This window comes from Dendrobates tinctorius, unplaced genomic scaffold (genome assembly GCF_039654945.1).
Source record: "Dendrobates tinctorius isolate UK_male_01 unplaced genomic scaffold, ASM3965494v1 ptg000245l, whole genome shotgun sequence".
Lineage (NCBI taxonomy): Eukaryota > Metazoa > Chordata > Amphibia > Anura > Dendrobatidae > Dendrobates > Dendrobates tinctorius.
This window is the reverse complement of record NW_027361912.1, coordinates 10,068,404-10,082,852: the sequence shown is the minus strand read 5'-3', so window position 1 is coordinate 10,082,852 and position 14,449 is coordinate 10,068,404. Positions and strand designations below refer to the sequence as shown.

The window sequence follows — 14,449 nt, the reverse complement described above, 5'->3', positions numbered from 1 at the left end:
GCAGGCCCGGAGCACTCCAAAGACAGGTTCCAAAAATCAAAAGAGTTGCTGGACAGCTTGTCCAGAGGGTCAAAAGATCACAGCGTGCTAGGCCGCAAAATGTCTGCCAAAGTAGGAAGAGTGCAGTGTGGCACTTTTTTGAACAAAATCCTCATGATCAGGCCAAGGTTATCTGTAAGAAGTGCGCAAAGACCTTTAGCCGAGGGAAAAATCTGAAAAATTTGAATACCAGTTGCATGCTTAGACATTTAAACACCATGCACTTGCAAGCGTGGACACAACACCAAACCTCAAGTGCCACATGTGCAACTGATCACAACGAAGGTAGTCAGCAACGCTATATTGTTTCCCCCACTGTAAGCCCACCGGTTAGCACAGCAGCAATTGTTGAGGTGTCGTTGCTAGGCCACAGCAGTCAGGGAATCCCACTGTTATATCAACGAAAGACTGATTCTAGGCCATCAGAAAGAACACCAACTCCATCACCATCATCAACCCTCTCTCAGTCCGCCCTGTCCACCGCTACTTCCGCCATATGCAGCTCTCAAGTCCAGCTCACCCTCCCAGACACTATGAGTAGGTCAAGCAAGTACTCAGTCTCTCATCCGCGTACACTGGGTTTGAACGCCCTCATTGCCAAACTAATCTCGTTTGAGATGATGTCCTTTCGGTTGGTGGAAAGCGCAGCTTTCCGCAAACTCATGGCCTATGCAGTACCACGCTATGACCTACCCAGTCGCCACTTCTTCTCTCGCAAAGCCATCCCAGCCCTCCACCATTATGTGAAAGACCGCATTGTCCATGCACTCAAGCAGTCAGTGAGCGGAAAGGTGCACCTCACAACTGATGCATTGTCCAGTCGGCATGGCCAGGGCCGTTACGTGTCCATCACTGCGCACTGGGTTAATGTGGTGGATGCAGGGTCCACAGGGGACAGCGGTGGTGGGACAGTGCTGCCTAGCCCACGGTATAGGAAACAGTTGGCTGTAGGCGTTCCACCCTCCTCCTCCTCCTCCAGAAGCGAAAGGTCGTCCACAGAGCGCAGTTGTACGAGCACTCCATCTGCAGCTGCCACTGTTGCACACGAGGTGTCCCCCTATCGAGCAGCTAGTGGAAAGTGTCAGCAGGCTGTGTTGCAGATGATGTGTTTGGGCGACAGACACACCGCCGAGGTGCTGGCCGAGTACTTGAAGCGACAAACTGAGTCATGGCTGGGCAGTGTACATCTTGAGGCAGGCAAGGTAGTTAGTGATAATGGCCGTAATTTTGTGGCAGCCATAGCCCTTTCAAAACTCAGCCACATACCTTGCTTGGCTCACACCTTGAACCTGGTGGTGCAGTGCTTCCTCAAAAATTATCCGGAGTTAACAGCCCTGCTCCAGAAGGTGCGAAGACTGTGCGCGCACATCCGCCGGTCGCCTGTACACTCCGTTCGTATGCAGAAGCTGCAGCGATTGCTCCACCTTCCCAACCACCGCCTCATTATCGACATTGCAACAAGGTGGAACTCCACCCAGCACATGGTGGAGCGGCTGTGCGAGCAGAGGCAGGCCATAATGCATTTGTGGGAGGATACACGGCCAGGCACTTTGAGAGCAGACATGGAGTTGACAGGTGTGCAGTGGTCGAAGCTGAAAGACCTCTGTAAAGTCCTTCAGTGTTTTGAGGAATGCACACGGCTGGTAAGCGCAGACGACGCCATCCTAAGCATGAGCATCCCACTTATGCGTCTGCTCATGCAAACTTTGACGCACCTTAAGGAGCAGGCTTCTGCAGCCAATGTTGATGAGGAGGAAGAGGAGGAGGGAATCCTTGATGACATTCAGCCATTGTCTGCTCAGGGACCTATCCTGGACGAGGTGGAGGAAGAAGAGGAGGAGGAGGAGGAGGATGATGGGGATGATTACTTAGGGGAGGAGGATGCATCTCGTGGGGCAAGTGAAAATGTTGGCGTGGCAAGGTCTGGTACAGGGTTTGTGCGTGACTGGAGGGATGTGGATTTGCCAGAAAGTGCTCCTCCAACCAGCACTCGCAGTGCATCACTGACACCGGGAACATTGGCCCACATGTCAGATTATGCCTTGCGGATCCTAAAAAGGGACCCCCGCATTGCCAAAATTATGAACGATGACGACTGCTGGTTGGCCAGCATCCTGAATCCACGCTATAAAGGCAAATTACAAAACATCATGCCACAGGAGAACCTTGACCTAATATTGGCTAATAAACAAGCAACTCTGGTAAATCGGTTGCTTGAGGCATTCCCAGCACACAGCAGCGGTGATGGTTCTCACACGAGCCGTACGGGCCGGGGGCAGCTTGGCAGAGGTGTTCATGGTGCACACAGCAGAAGTGGCGTTGGAGACAGGGGTTTCATGACAATGTTGTGGACTGATTTTTCAAGTACCGCTCACACAACTGGTAATACTGCATCGATGGAAAGTGACAGGAGACAGCAGTTGTCAACTATGGTTACAAACTACTTTTCCTCCCATATCGATGTTCTCCCACACAAGTCATTCCCCTTTGACTATTGGGCCGCTAAACTGGACACCTGGCCTGAATTGGAACAATATGCCTTACAGGAGCTCGCTTGCCCAGCTGCAAGTGTGCTATCGGAAAGAGTCTTCAGTGCAGCTGGATCAATCCTGACAGAAAAAAGGACCCATCTGTCAACCCAAAATGTGGATGATCTAACCTTCATTAAAATGAACCACGCATGGGTTTTCAAGGATTTTGTCCCACCTTCCCCTGATGACACATAGGGTGACAGAAAAATGGCTTGCTTTGGTCCACCTCTTCCTGGGACTTGACCTATTTCACCTTTTGCATCAGCTGAATGTCCAACATCAACATATGCCACTTTCTAAAACTCCCTAACTGTGCTGCCTCCCCCCCCATGGCCGGGGTCACCACCTAGCGCACGACACCGTGCGAGTGCCGTTGCCCTGGACAGGTGGGTAGGCCGACTCTTGGGCGCGGGCACTGGCACAGGGTCCCTCATAGTGCAATCAAGTGTCTCTGACGGTGGTGGTGCACACCCGCCGTCAGACACACCGCCGTACTATGAGGGGCCCAGTGCCAGTACCGACACCCATGAGTGGGCCCCCTTGCTTGGGCAGGGCCCCAGCATTTGCAATCTTTACCTCTCCCTGCTCCTCCGCTGTGTAGTCTGGGCCGTCAAATCCATACTGTGCCTGACACCGTTTGAGCCTGCCTCCTGATGTATAGACATTTATTTTGAATGTGTACGCTATCCATACATGTTATCTGGGGATACGGTACCCTTTCTAACCTTTGTGCAATCACGTGCAATCCATACTGGGCCTAACACCGTCTGAGCCTGACTCCTGATGTATAGACATATATTTTGAATGTGTACGCTATCCATACATGTTATCTGGGGATACGGTACCCTTTCTAACCTTTGTGCAATCACGTGCAATCCATACTGGGCCTAACACCGTCTGAGCCTGCCTCCTGATGTATAGACATATATTTTGAATGTGTACGCTATCCATACATGTTATCTGGGGATACGGTACCCTTTCTAACCTTTGTGCAATCACGTGCAATCCATACTGGGCCTAACACCGTCTGAGCCTGCCTCCTGATGTATAGACATATATTTTGAATGTGTACGCTATCCATACATGTTATCTGGGGATACGGTACCCTTTCTAACCTTTGTGCAATCACGTGCAATCCATACTGGGCCTAACACCGTGTGAGCCTACCTCCTGATGTATAGACATATATTTTGAATGTGTACGCTATCCATACATGTTATCTGGGGATACGGTACCCTTTCTAACCTTTGTGCAATCACGTGCAATCCATACTGGGCCTAACACCGTCTGAGCCTGCCTCCTGATGTATAGACATATATTTTGAATGTATACGCTATCCATACATGTTATCTGGGGATACGGTACCCTTTCTAACCTTTGTGCAATCACGTGCAATCCATACTGGGCCTAACACCATCTGAGCCTGCCTCCTGATGTATAGACATATATTTTGAATGTGTACGCTATCCATACATGTTATCTGGGGATACGGTACCCTTTCTAACCTTTGTGCAATCACGTGCAATCCATACTGGGCCTAACACCGTCTGAGTCTGTTTCCTGATGTATAGACATATATTTTGAATGTGTACGCTATCCATACATGTTATCTGGGGATACGGTACCCTTTCTCACCTTTGTGCAATCACGTGCAATCCATACTGGGCCTAACACCATCTGAGCCTGCCTCCTGATGTATAGACATATATTTTGAATGTGTACGCTATCCATACATGTTATCCGGGGATACGGTACCCTTTCTCACCTTTGTGCAATCACGTGTAATCCATACTGGGCGTGAGAATGGCTGGCGAGCTGTTAAGCAAGCTACAGCACCTGTGGTTTGCACACGTAAGTTTTTCATTTTTTCAGGAATGACGGTTAGGCCTAATTCCGGAACTGCGGTTGACCTGCACTTACTGGGAAATCATTGTTCTCGGGTAATAATTGTAATCAGTGATCCCCGTCACTAACGTTGTTCAGCGGGTTATCTGCACCTGTAAGCGACAAACGCTGGCCTTTTCAGTGTAGTGCACATGCAGCCACGGACATGTAAGGGCATGACACACCAGTTACTGGCCAATCTCATGTGCCAGAGCCTCACGTGTCCCTCTAGTAAGCCGGACTCGGACCGCGGGGCATGACGGAGTCTCGTTCATTAACGGAATTAAGATTGCAATGTGTGCATCTGTTCTGTAGCTGGCATGGTTGAGGTTTCCTAGGTGGAGTCGAATTTAACCGTAGGCTCCACTCCTGGTGGTGCCCTTCTGGACATTCCTTTAAGGTTCAGCTTTGCAACCATACTGCCCACGTAAAACAAACACTTTGCCTTCATGAACGCTGTTTGGAGGGTCATGACTCGTGGTAATAACGCCGCCCAATCAGTTAACCTGCTAGAGAGATCGTTCGTTGCTCCCAAGCATGACATCACACTCCCTAGGAAGAAGGTAATACCACTGTGGCGACCGTACTCCTGGGTGCGACACAAGTGCACTGATGCCCAGCCACTGCTCGATGAATCTGCTGGTACATTGACCCAGACCACTACATTCCCCTCGCACGCTACACGGCCTGAATCTGACCCTGATGAAACTCAGGTTACCCTTCCCATATACAGTTCCATCTTACACGGTGACAAAGAGGAAGCTGCAGATGAAAGTGCAGGTTCGGCCCACCCGCCATCAGACACACCACCGTACTATCAGTGGCCCTGTGCCAGTGCCGTCGCCAACGAGTGGGCCCCCCCTGCTTGCTCAGGATCACAGCACTTGCAAAGTTGAAATACTGTGCAGTGAGATGGAAGATGGGGACGACGAGGATTCCAGACAAGTACAGGGATTCCCTAGCTAGGAGACTTATTTGATTGTTTTCAATGTTGGGACAGCAATTTTTGGGGAGCACTATGCTCTGGAGAATGATAGATGGGGCCCACCATACACTGGAACATTCCAAAGGTGGACATCAGACACTGGAGCAGCATTTACAGGGCCCATTATACACTAGAGCATTAGAAATGGGGCCCATTATGTTTGGAGCATTATTTGGGCCCATAAGACAGTGGAGCTTCATCCATGGGGACCAACATATACTGTAGCATTATGTGGAGCTCATCATATACTGTTTCAAACATTATATGGGACCAATGATTCTGTATGGAGAAATAGATGGGCCTCGTCATGAGATGTAAAAAGTGAAGTATTTTTCATTGTACTATACCGCTATTTCTCTGCCGTATCGGAGCATGATGAGTTGTGGTATGTGTTAAAGGGGCGCTCTTTCGCCCAGGGCACATGAAAACCTGGAGCCAGCCGTCCCCCCCACAGACTGTAGCCAAATAACCCCCATTTTTCAGTGCGTAACTTGTATTATGAAGTTAATTAAGGTTGACAAGCTTAAGTAAGAAGAATTGATGCTTTTGGCATTCAAATGGGCACTGTTGGTGTGTTTCCTGTCCTCCTCTCACTGCCGACTTTTATTCCCCATTGACTTACATTGGGTTTCGTGTTTCGGGACGACCCCAACTTTTCCCTATAATCGGACGATCTTGCTCGACCCGACTTTTGGAAAAGTCGGGTTTCACGAAACGAAACGCGACCCTAAAAAACCAAAAGTCGCTCAACTCTAGTGATTATTGCTAATTGAAAACTTTTCCCAATACCCCGCCATGATGACTTGAAATACAGTCAGCTTTGGCAATTTTTGTTGGTCTTTAAGGAGACTTAATCCATGGTATGCAAATGACAGTCTTAGCTCCTCCCAGTGTGGAAGAGAAACCTTGCTTCTGACAGTAATGGGTTGATGTTTTTTTCCTGGAGCAGAAGAAGAGAGTGAGGCGATCTGCCTGTAATTGCCAAAAATTACGTCTTAACTGAGCCCTTGGAATGTGGAAGCCCAGGATGCCTGGAAGCAGCGTGGGAGGGCTAGTGGGGATTTGGAACTCAAAATAGCTTAAACAAGTTCTGCCTTGGAAGCGGGAAGGCCTTGGTCACAACAAGTCTTTCAACTTTGCGCAGTGGCAATATTGTAGTCCATGAGGTTTAACCGAGGCGTGATTATTGCTAATTGAAAACTTTTCCCAATACCCTGCCATGTTGACTTGAACTACAGTCAGCTTTAGCAATTTTTGTTGGTCTCTCTGGAGACTTAATCCATGGTATACAAATGACTGTCTTAGCTCCTCCCAATGTGGAAGAGAAGCCTTGCTTCCCACAGCAATGGATTGATGTTTGTTGCCTGTAGCAGAAGAAGAGAGTGAGGCGATCTGCCTGTAATTGCCAAAAATTACGTCTTTCCTCGGCCCTTAAAATGTGGATGCCCAGGATGCCTGGAATCAGCATGGGAGGGCTAGTGGTGATTTGGAACTCAACATGGCTTAAACAAGCTCTGCCTTGGAAGCGGGAAGGCCTTGGTCACCATAGTTCCTTCAAATTTGCGCAGTGGCAATATCATAGCCCATGAGATTTAAACGAGGCGTGATTATTGCTAATTGAAAACATGTCCCAATACCACGCCATGATGAATTGAAATACAGTCAGCTTTGGCAATTTTTGTTGGTCTCTCAGGAGACTTAATCCATGGTATGCAAATGAAAGTCTTTGCTCCTCCCAGTGTGGAAGAGAAGCCTTGCTTCTGACAGCAATGGGTTGATGTTTGTTTCCTGGAGCAGAAGAAGAGAGTGAGGCAATCTGCCTGTAATTGCCAAAAATTACGTCTTAAGTGAGCCCTTAGAATGTGGAAGCCCAGGATGCCTGGAAGCAGCTTGGGAGCGCTAGTGGGGATTTGGAACTCACCATAGCATAAATAAGCTCTGCCTTGGAAGCGGGAAGGCCTTGCTCACCTCAGGTCCTTCTACTTTGCGCAGTGGCAATATCGTAGCTCATGAGGATTAACCGAGGCGTGATTATTGCTAATTGAAAACTTTTCCCAATACACCGCCATGATGACTTGAAATATAGTCTGCTTTGGCAATTTTTTGCTGGTCTCTCAGAAGACTTAATCCATGGTATGCAAATGACAGTCTTAGCTCCTTCCAGCGTGGAAGAGAAGCCTTGCTTCCCGCAGCAATGGATTGATGTTTGTTTCCTGGAGCAGAAAGAGAGAGTGAGGCGATCTGCCTGCCAAAAGTTATGTCTTTCCTGAACCCTTACCATGTGGAAGCCCAGGATGCCTGGAAGCAGCTTGGGAGGTCTAGTGGTGATTTGAAACTCACCATGCATTAAGCAACCTCTGCCTTGGAAGCGGGAAGGCCTTGTTCATAACAATTCTTTCAACTTTGCGCAGTGGCAATATCGTAGCCCATGAGGTTTAACCAAGGCGTGATTATTGCTAATTGAAAACTTTTCCCAATACCCCGCCATGATGACTTGAAATACAGTCAGCTTTGGCAATTTTTGCTGGTCTCTCAGGAGACTTAATCCATTGTATGCAAATGACAGTCTTAGCTCCTCCCAGTGTGGAAGAGAAGCTTTGCTTCCCACATCAATGGATTGATGTTTGTTGCCTGTAGCATAAGAAGAGAGTGAGGCGATCTGCCTGTAATTGCCAAAAATTATGTCTTTCGTGGGCCCTTAGAATGTGGAAGCCCAGGATGCCTGGAAGCAGTGTGGGAGGGCTAGTGGGGATTTGGAACTCACCATAGCTTAAACAAGCTCTGCCTTGGAAGCAGGAAGGCCTTGGTCACAACAGTTCTTTCAACTTTATTAAGTGGCAATATTGTAGCCCATGAGGTTTAACTGAGGCGTGATTATTGCTAATTGAAAACTTTTCCCAATACCCTGCAATGATGACTTGAAATACAGTCAGCTTTGGCAATTTTTGTTGGTCTCTCAGGAGACTTAATCCATGGTATGCAAATGAAAGTCTTAGCTTCTCCCAGTGTGTAAGAGAAGCCTTGCTTCCCACAGCAATGGATTGATGCTTGTTGCCTGGAGCAGAAGGAGACAGTGATCTGCCTGTAATTGCAAAAAATTATGTCTTTCCGGACCCCTTAGCATGTGGAAGCCCAGGATGCCTGGAAGCAGCTTGGGAGGTCTTGTGGTGATTTGGAGCTCACCATGGATTAAACAAGCTCTGCCTTGGAAGCGGGAAGGCCTTGGTCACTTCAGGTCCTTCAACTTTGCGCAGTGGCAATATCGTAGCCCATGAGGATTAACCGAGGTGTGATTATTGTTAATTGAAAACTTTTCCCAATACCCCGCCATGATGACTTGAAATACAGTCAGCTTTGGGAATTTTTGCTGGTCTCTCAGGAGACTTAATCCATGGTATGCAAATGACAGTCTTAGTTCCTCCCAGTGTGGAAGAGAATCCTTGCTTCCCACAGCAATGGGTTGGTGTTTGTTGCCTGTAGCAGAAGAAGAGAGTGAGGCGATCTGCCTGTATTTGCCAAAAATTATGTTTTTCCTGGGCCCTTAGAATGTGGAAGCCCAGGAAACAGTGTGGGAGGGCTAGTGGGGATTTGGAACTCACCATAGCTTAAACAAGCTCTGCCTTGAAAGCAGGAAGGCCTTGGTCACACCAGTTATTTCAACTTTGCGCAGTGTCGATATCGTAGTCCATGAGGTTTAACTGAGGCGTGATTATTGCTAATTGAAAACTTTTCCCAATACCCCGCCATGATGATTTGAAATACAGTCAGCTTTGGCAATTTTTGTTGGTCTCTCAGGAGACTTAATCCATGGTATGCAAATTAAAGTCTTAGCTCCTCCCAGGGTGGAAGAGAAGCCTTGCTTCCCACAGCAATGGATTGATGCTTGTTGCCTGGAGCAGAAGGAGACAGTGATCTGCCTGTAATTGCCAAAATTTATATTTTTCCTGGGCCCTTAGAATGTGGAAGCCCAGGATGCCTGGAAGCAGCGTGGGAGGTCTACTGGTGATTTGGAATTCACCATGGATTAAACAAGCTCTGCCATGGAAGTGGCAAGGCCTTGGTCACCTCAGGTCCTTCAACTTTGTGCAGTGGCAATATTGTAGCCCATGAGGATTAACCGAGGTGTGATTATTGCTATTTGAAAACTTTTCCCAATACCCAGCCATGATGACTTGAAATACAGTCAGCTTCGGCAATTTTTGATGGTCTCTCAGGAGACTTAATCCATGGTATGCAAATGACAGTCTTAGCTACTCCCAGTGTGGAAGAGAAGCTTTGGTTCCCACAGCAATGGATTGATGTTTGTTGCCTGTAGCAGAAGAAGAGAGTAAGGCGATCTGCCTGTAATTGCCAAAAATTACATCTTTCCTGGGCCCTTAGAATGTGGAAGCCCAGGATGCGTGGAAGCAGCGTGGGAGGGCTAGTGGGGATTTGAAACTCACCATGGATTAAACAAGCTCTGCCTTGGAAGCGGGAAGGCCTTGGTCACCTCAGGTCCTTCAACTTTCCGCAGTGGCAATATCGTAGCCCATGATGATTAACCGAGGCGTGATTATTGCTAATTGAAAACTTTTCCCAATACCCTGGCATGATGACTTTAAATACAGTCAGCTTTGGCAATTTTTTTTGGTCTCTCAGGAAACTTAATCCATTGTATGCAAATGACAGAGTCTTAGCTCCTCCCAGTGTGGAAGAGAAGCCTTGCTTCTGACAGCAATGGGTTGATGTTTGTTTCCTGGAGGAGAAGAAGAGAATGAGGTGATCTGCCTGTAATTGCCAAAAATTATGTCTTAACTTAGCCCTTAGAATGTGGAAGCCCAGGATGCCTGGAAGCAGCGTGGGAGGGCTAGTGGGGATTTGGAACTCACCATAGCTTAAACAAGCTCTGCCTTGGAAGCGGGAAGGCCTTGCTCACAACAGTTCTTTCAACTTTGCACTGTGGCAATATCGTAGCCTATGAGGTTTAACCGAGGCGTGATCATTGCTAATTGAAAACTTTTCCCAATACTGCGCCATGATGACTTGAAATACAGTCAGCTTCGGCAATTTTTGTTGGTCTCTCAGGAGACTTAATCCATTGTATGCAAATGACAGTCTTAGCTTTTCCCAGTGTGGAAGAGAAGCTTTGGTTCCCACAGCAATGGATTGATGTTTGTTTCCTGTACCAGAAGAAGAGAGTGAGGCGATCAGCCTGTAATTGCCAAAAATTACATCTTTCTTGGGCCTTTAGAATGTGGAAGCCCAGGATGCCTGGAAGCAGCGTGGGAGAGCTAGTGGGGATTTGGAACTCACCATAGCTTAAATAAGCTCTGCCTTGGAAGCTGGAAGGCCTTGGTCACCTCAGGTTCTTCAACTTTGCGCACTGGCAATATCGTAGCTCATGAGGATTAACCGAGGCGTGATTATTGCTGATTGAAAACTTTTCCCAATACACCGCCATGATGACTTGAAATACAGTCAGCTTTGGCAATTTTTGCTGGTCTCTCAGGAGACTTAATCCATGGTATGCAAATGACATTCTTAGCTCCTCTCAGCGTGGAAGAGAAGCCTTGCTTCCCACAGCAATGGATTGATGTTTGTTGCCTGGAGCAGAAGGAGAGAGAGAGGCGATCTGCCTGTAATTGCCAAAAATTATGTCTTTCCTGAGCCCTTAGCATGTGGAATCCCAGGATGCCTGGAAGCAGCTTGGGAGGTCTAGTGGTGATTTGAAACTCACCATGGATTAAACAAGCTCTGCCTTGGAAGCGGGAAGGCCTTGGTCACCTCAGGTCCTTCAACTTTGCGCAGTGGCAATATCGTAGCCCATGAGGATTAACAGAGGCGTGATTATTGCTAATTGAAAACATTTCCCAATACCCAGCCATGATGACTTGAAATACAGTCAGCTTTGGCAATTTTTGTTGGTCTCTCAGGAGACTTAATCCATGGTATGCAAATGACAGTCTTAGTTTCTCCCAGTGTGGAAGAGAAGCCTTGCTTCCCACAGCAATGGATTGATGTTTGTTGCCTGTAGCAGAAAAAGAGAGTGAGGCGATCTGCCTGTAATTGCCAAAAATTATGTCTTTCCTGGGCCCTTAGAATGTGGAAGCCCAGGATGCCTGGAAGCAGCTTGGGAGGGCTAGTGGTGATTTGGAACTCACCATGGATCAAACAAGCTCTGCCTTCAGGTCCTTCAACTTTGCGCAGTGGCAATATCGTTGCCCATGAGTATTAACCGAGGTGTGATTATTGCTAATTGAAAACCTTTCCCAATACCCCGGCATGATGACTTGAAATACAGTCAGCTTTGGCAATTTTTGTTGGTCTCTCAAGAGACTTAATCCATGGTATGCAAATCAAAGTCTTAGCTCCTCCCAGTGTGGAAGAGAAGCCTTGTTTCCCACAGCAATGTGTTGATGTTTGTTGCCTGGAGCAGAAGAAGAGAGTGAGGCGATCTGCCTGTAATTGCCAAAAATTACATCTTAACTGAGCCCTTAGAATGTTGAAGCCCAGGATGCCTGCAAGCAGCGTGGGAGGGCTAGTGGGGATTTGGAACACACCATAGCTTAAATAAGCTCTGCCTTGGAAGCAGGAAGGCATTGGGCACAACAGTTCTCTCAACTCATAGTCCATGAGATTTAAACGAGGCATGATTATTGCTAATTGTAAACTTTTCTCAATACCCCGCCATGATGACTTGAAAGACAGTCAACTTTGGCAATTTTTGCTGGTCTGTCAGGAGACTTAATCCATTGTATGCAAATGACAGTCTTAGCTTCTCCCTGTGGGGAAGAGAAGCCTTGCTTCTGACAGCAATGTGTTGATGTTTGTTGCCTGGAGCAGAAGAAGAAAGTGAGGCGATCTGCCTGTAATTGCTAAAAATTATGTCTTTCCTGAGCCCTTAGCATGTGGAAGCCCAGGATGCCTGGAAACAGCTTGGGAGGTCTAGTGGTGATTTGGAACTCACCATGGATTAAACAAGCTCTGCCTTGTTAGCGAGAAGGCCTTGGTCACCTCAGGTCCTTCAACTTTGCGCAGTGGCAATATCGTAGCCCATGAGGATTAACCGAGGCGTGATTAGTGCTAATTGAAAACTTTTCCAAATAGCCGGCCATGATGACTTGAAATACAGTCAGCTTTGGCAATTTTAGTTGGTCTTTAAGGAGACTTAATCCATGGTATGCAAATGACAGTCTTAGCTCCTCCCAGTGTGGAAGAGAAGGCTTGCTTCTGACAGTAATGGGTTGATGTTCTTTTCCTGGAGCAGAAGAAGAGAGTGAGGCGATCTGCCTGTAATTGCCAAAAATTACGTCTTAACTGAGCCCTTAGAATGTGGAAGCCCAGGATGCCTGCAAGCAGCGTGGAGGGCTAGTGGGGATTTGGAACACACCATAGCTTAAACAAGCTCTGCCTTGGAAGCGGGAAGGCCTTGGTCACCTCAGGTCCTTCAACTTTGCACAGTGACAATATCGTAGCCCATGAGTATTAAACGAGGCGTGATTATTGCTAATTGAAAACTTTTCCCAATACCCCGCCATGATGACTTGAAATACAGTCAGCTTTGGCAATTTTTGTTGGTCGCTCAGGAGAATTAATCCATTGTATGCAAATGGCAGAGTCTTAGCTCCTTCTATTGTGGAAGAAAATTCTTGCTTTCCAGAGCAATGGATTGATGTTTGTTGCCTGGAGCAGAAGGGGAGAGTGAGGCGATCTGCCTGTAATTGCCAAAAATTACATCTTAACTGAGCCCTTAGAATGTGGAAGCCCAGGATGCCTGAAAGCAGCGTGGGAGGGCTAGTGGGGATTTGGAACTCACCATAGCTTAAATAAGCTCTGCCTTGGAAGTGGGGAAGGCCTTGGTCATAACAATTCTTTCAACTTTGCACAGTGGCAATATCGTCGCCCATGAGGGTTAACCGAGGCGTGATTATTGGTAATTGAAAACTTTTCCCAATACCCCGCCATAATGACTTGAAATACAGGCAGCTTTGGCAATTTTTGTTGGTTTTTCAGGAGACTTAATCCATGATATGCAAATGGCAGTCTAAGGCTGGTTTCACATTAGCGCTTTTTAAGCGCACGCACGGCTGGGGGTAGCTCCGCCCCCGAGCCGGCTCTCTGCCCGGCGTGCCCGCCCCTTGCTTGTAGCGCCGCCTCCTAGCGCACAGCGGCGCCTGCGATCGGCGCACCCTATCTTTAGCATAGGGTGCGCAGGCCGTGCGCTAGTTGCGCTTTGACCTGCGCTGCGCACTTTTGACGGTGCGCCGAGCGCGCCAAAATCAAACTTTTTGGATTTCGGCGTGCTCGGCGCACTGTCAAAAATGCGCAGCGCAGGTCAAAGCGCAACTAGCGCACGGCCTGCGCATGATCTGTGCACCCTATGCTAAAGATAGGGTGCGCCGATCGCAGGCGCCGCTGTGCGCTAGGAGGCGGCGGTACAAGCAAGGGGCGGGCACGCCGGGCAGAGAGCCGGCTTGGGGGCGGAGCTACCCCCGGCCGTGCGTGCGCTTAAAAAGCGCTAATGTGAAACCAGCCTTAGCTCTCCCCAGTGTGGAAGAGAAGCCTTGTTTCTGACAGCAATGGGTTGATGTTTGCTTCCTGGAGCAGAAGAAGAGAGTGAGGCGATCTGCCTGTAATTGCCAAAAATTACGTCTTAACTGAGCCCTTAGAATGTGGAAGCCCAGGATGCCTGTAAGCAGCGTGGGAGGTCTAGTGGGGATTTGGAACTCATCATAGCTTAAACAAGTTCTGCCTTGGAAGCCGGAAGGCCTTGGTCACAACAGTTCTTTCAATTATGCGCAGTGGCAATATCGTAGCCCATGAGGATTAACCGAGGCGTGATTATTGCTAATTGAAAACTTTTCCCAATACCCTGCCATGATGACTTGAACTACATTCAGCTTTGGCAATTTTTGTTGGTCTCTCAGGAGACTTAATCCATGGTATGCAAATGACAGTCTTAGCTCCTCCCAGCGTGGAAGAGAAGCCTTGCTTCCCACAGCAATGGATTGATGTTTGTTGCCTGTAGGCG

The 14,449-nt window shown here is 48.0% G+C and overlaps 17 non-coding genes and 2 pseudogenes across 17 annotated transcripts; all 19 read left to right on the top strand.

Moving 5' to 3' along the window:
• Positions 1-6,199: 6,199 nt before the first annotated feature.
• LOC141062780 (U4 spliceosomal RNA) lies at positions 6,200-6,288 on the top strand (annotated as a pseudogene).
• Positions 6,289-6,571: 283 nt separating this feature from the next.
• Positions 6,572-6,712, top strand: LOC141061972 (U4 spliceosomal RNA). The gene has a single exon (XR_012223784.1). It is a non-coding gene; the product is annotated as a U4 spliceosomal RNA (small nuclear RNA).
• Positions 6,713-6,995: 283 nt separating this feature from the next.
• LOC141062503 (U4 spliceosomal RNA) lies at positions 6,996-7,136 on the top strand. Its single transcript, XR_012224264.1, has one exon. It is a non-coding gene; the product is annotated as a U4 spliceosomal RNA (small nuclear RNA).
• Positions 7,137-7,419: 283 nt separating this feature from the next.
• LOC141062494 (U4 spliceosomal RNA) lies at positions 7,420-7,562 on the top strand. Its single transcript, XR_012224256.1, has one exon. It is a non-coding gene; the product is annotated as a U4 spliceosomal RNA (small nuclear RNA).
• A 276-nt stretch (positions 7,563-7,838) lies between these two features.
• LOC141061137 (U4 spliceosomal RNA) lies at positions 7,839-7,979 on the top strand. Its single transcript, XR_012223027.1, has one exon. It is a non-coding gene; the product is annotated as a U4 spliceosomal RNA (small nuclear RNA).
• Positions 7,980-8,262: 283 nt separating this feature from the next.
• LOC141062563 (U4 spliceosomal RNA) lies at positions 8,263-8,403 on the top strand. The gene has a single exon (XR_012224318.1). It is a non-coding gene; the product is annotated as a U4 spliceosomal RNA (small nuclear RNA).
• A 278-nt stretch (positions 8,404-8,681) lies between these two features.
• LOC141062221 (U4 spliceosomal RNA) lies at positions 8,682-8,822 on the top strand. Its single transcript, XR_012224009.1, has one exon. It is a non-coding gene; the product is annotated as a U4 spliceosomal RNA (small nuclear RNA).
• Positions 8,823-9,097: 275 nt separating this feature from the next.
• On the top strand, positions 9,098-9,238 carry LOC141062059 (U4 spliceosomal RNA). Its single transcript, XR_012223862.1, has one exon. It is a non-coding gene; the product is annotated as a U4 spliceosomal RNA (small nuclear RNA).
• A 278-nt stretch (positions 9,239-9,516) lies between these two features.
• On the top strand, positions 9,517-9,657 carry LOC141062030 (U4 spliceosomal RNA). The gene has a single exon (XR_012223836.1). It is a non-coding gene; the product is annotated as a U4 spliceosomal RNA (small nuclear RNA).
• A 283-nt stretch (positions 9,658-9,940) lies between these two features.
• LOC141062695 (U4 spliceosomal RNA) lies at positions 9,941-10,081 on the top strand. The gene has a single exon (XR_012224437.1). It is a non-coding gene; the product is annotated as a U4 spliceosomal RNA (small nuclear RNA).
• A 285-nt stretch (positions 10,082-10,366) lies between these two features.
• On the top strand, positions 10,367-10,507 carry LOC141061692 (U4 spliceosomal RNA). The gene has a single exon (XR_012223529.1). It is a non-coding gene; the product is annotated as a U4 spliceosomal RNA (small nuclear RNA).
• A 283-nt stretch (positions 10,508-10,790) lies between these two features.
• LOC141061713 (U4 spliceosomal RNA) lies at positions 10,791-10,931 on the top strand. The gene has a single exon (XR_012223548.1). It is a non-coding gene; the product is annotated as a U4 spliceosomal RNA (small nuclear RNA).
• Positions 10,932-11,214: 283 nt separating this feature from the next.
• LOC141062113 (U4 spliceosomal RNA) lies at positions 11,215-11,355 on the top strand. The gene has a single exon (XR_012223911.1). It is a non-coding gene; the product is annotated as a U4 spliceosomal RNA (small nuclear RNA).
• Positions 11,356-11,613: 258 nt separating this feature from the next.
• On the top strand, positions 11,614-11,754 carry LOC141062570 (U4 spliceosomal RNA). Its single transcript, XR_012224325.1, has one exon. It is a non-coding gene; the product is annotated as a U4 spliceosomal RNA (small nuclear RNA).
• Positions 11,755-12,039: 285 nt separating this feature from the next.
• LOC141062773 (U4 spliceosomal RNA) lies at positions 12,040-12,161 on the top strand (annotated as a pseudogene).
• Positions 12,162-12,444: 283 nt separating this feature from the next.
• Positions 12,445-12,585, top strand: LOC141062359 (U4 spliceosomal RNA). Its single transcript, XR_012224134.1, has one exon. It is a non-coding gene; the product is annotated as a U4 spliceosomal RNA (small nuclear RNA).
• Positions 12,586-12,867: 282 nt separating this feature from the next.
• On the top strand, positions 12,868-13,008 carry LOC141062413 (U4 spliceosomal RNA). Its single transcript, XR_012224183.1, has one exon. It is a non-coding gene; the product is annotated as a U4 spliceosomal RNA (small nuclear RNA).
• A 286-nt stretch (positions 13,009-13,294) lies between these two features.
• On the top strand, positions 13,295-13,435 carry LOC141062618 (U4 spliceosomal RNA). Its single transcript, XR_012224367.1, has one exon. It is a non-coding gene; the product is annotated as a U4 spliceosomal RNA (small nuclear RNA).
• A 773-nt stretch (positions 13,436-14,208) lies between these two features.
• On the top strand, positions 14,209-14,349 carry LOC141062255 (U4 spliceosomal RNA). The gene has a single exon (XR_012224040.1). It is a non-coding gene; the product is annotated as a U4 spliceosomal RNA (small nuclear RNA).
• Positions 14,350-14,449: the final 100 nt, after the last annotated feature.